Genomic DNA, 2,467 nt, shown 5'->3' with positions numbered 1-2,467 from the left:
GAAGGGAGGGTCCCAGACTTTCCCTTTATCTAAGAGTATTCCCCAAGCTTTGTTCTCAAAAGACCCAGGCAAATTCATTTCTGATGATTGGTTTGGATTCAGTCTATCTTCTCCCAATACCTTGTTTTTAAAGGGGGCAAGGTTTCAATGAACAACTTCAACTTAAACACAAGGGAACCTTTTGAAAACTTATAGTTTCCTGCTCATTTTCCCAAAAGAATGCAACTTGATGGATAATTTATAAGAGGCTTAGTCAAGAGAAGAATAACCATGATAATGACAATTACATCCCAGAAAGGGCTTAAACTAATGATTATAGAATGTCTAACTCTGATATCTCCATTTATAAATATACTGCCTGCTGTTCTGGGAGCAATCAGTGGTAGTTCTATAATTTTCATATAGGATACAGTGAGAGGTGACAATCTTGTGTGCCTTCAGGCAGATGGTAAGCAGGGCCTTGAAACTGTGCTTACACAAGGTAATAAAAATAAACTTTCCATATCAGAGGCTGGAGGGAATTTTTAGAGTTTGTTGGGGAAGAGGTGAAGCCGTCTCAATGCTTCTCACTTTGTGCTGTCCCTGGTAACAATGTAAGCCAGAAGGCAGTGGAACAACATCTTTAAAATATTGCAAGAAAAAAAAATACTGAACACCTATAATTCTGTACCCAATGAAACTATCTTTGGAAAATGGAGATTAAAATAAAGACTTTCAGATATGCAAAAGCTGAAAGAATTTATCACCATCAGGTCTGCACTACAAAAAATATTTAAAATAAATTCTTTAGGCAGAAGGAAAGTAATACCAGGTGGAAATATGGATCTACTGAAGAGCACTGGAAATAGTAACTATGTGTGAAATAGAAAAGTCTTTTTCCCTTAGTATTTAGATTTCATTAAAAGATAACTGACTATGTAAAACAAAGGTACTAAACATTTACTGTGGAGGTTATAATATATTTAGAAATAAAATGTATGACAACAATAGTACAAAGGACAGAAGGCAAAGAGTTGGAAGTATGCATTTGTGAGGTTCTTATACTACACATAAAGTGGTACATCATTTGAAGGTAAACTGCAATAAGTTAAATTAAATCTTAAAGCCGCTACTGAAATAACACAACAAAAAAATATAGCTAATAAGCCAAAAGAAGGAGGTAAAATGGAATCAGAGAGAATACTCATTTAATACAAAAGAAGACCAAAAAAGAGGGAAAGGGGAACAAAGGAACAGTCTCAAATAGAATACAAATAGTAAGATGGTCAATTTAGCCCCAACAATAGCAATAATCACATTAAATGCAACTGCTCTAAATATCCCAATTAAAGGCAAAAATTGTAGAGTTGGACTAAAAGCAAGACCCAACTATATGCTGCTTACAAGAAACCACATTAACTATAAAGACACAAATAGGCTAAAAGTAAAAGAAAGAAAATAGATATATGATGCTAATACTAATCAAAGTAAAGCCATATTAATATCAGAAAAAGAAGAGATCAGAACATGGAATAATACCAGAAATAAAAGGAGTCATTTCATAAGGGTAAAGTGTTGAATTCAAGAGGACATAACAATCCAAAATGTTTATGAACCTAGTAACAGAGCTTCAAAATACATGAAGCAAAAGCTGATATACCTGTAAGAAGAAATAGAGAAACCTACAATTATAGTTGAAGATTTCAATATCTCTCTCTCAACATTTGATAGAACAAGTAGACAGAATAACAATAAGAGCACAGAAGACTTGAATAACACTATGAAGAAAGTTGCCCTAATTGACATTTATAGAACACTCCACTCAGCTTTAGCAGAGTAAAAATTCTTTTCAAATGTACTCATAGATTTACCAAGAGAAACCATATTCTGAGCTATTAAACAAGTCTCAATAAAAATATTTGAGCCGCACAAAGTAAGTACAGTAAGTACTCTGATCACAGTAGAATCAAGAGTACGACAGAATCACAATACATCACAAGAGAAATCAATAACAGCAAGATGTCTGGGAAATCCCCAAACTTCTGGAAATTAAAAAACATAAATCTGTGTAACCCAAGAGTCAAAAAGAATTCAAAACAAATTAGAAAATATTTTAACTGATTTGCAAATAAAAGTGAAAACACAACCTATCAAAATGTACAGGATACAGCTAAAGCAGTGCTTATAAGGGAAATTAGTAGCACTAAATGCCTATTTAGAAAAGAAGTTCTCTATAGTGTGCTGAATTGTGACTTCCAAAAAGATATGTCCACATCCTAGCCCCAAGACCGTGTTAATGTTACCTTATTTGGAAAAAGAGTCTTTGGAGTTATCATCAAGGATCTTGAGATGAGGATATCGTCATTATCCGGGTAAGCTGTACGTGCCATCACAAGCATCTTTATAAGAGAGTGGCAAAGAGAAACACACACAGAAGGAAAGACCATGTGAAACGGAGACAGAGATTGGAGTAATGTATTGACAAGCC

Source organism: Hyperoodon ampullatus, assembly GCF_949752795.1.
Source record: "Hyperoodon ampullatus genome assembly, chromosome: 3".
NCBI lineage: Eukaryota > Metazoa > Chordata > Mammalia > Artiodactyla > Ziphiidae > Hyperoodon > Hyperoodon ampullatus.
The sequence above is the reverse complement of the archived record's forward strand: the minus strand, read 5'-3'. Positions refer to the sequence as shown.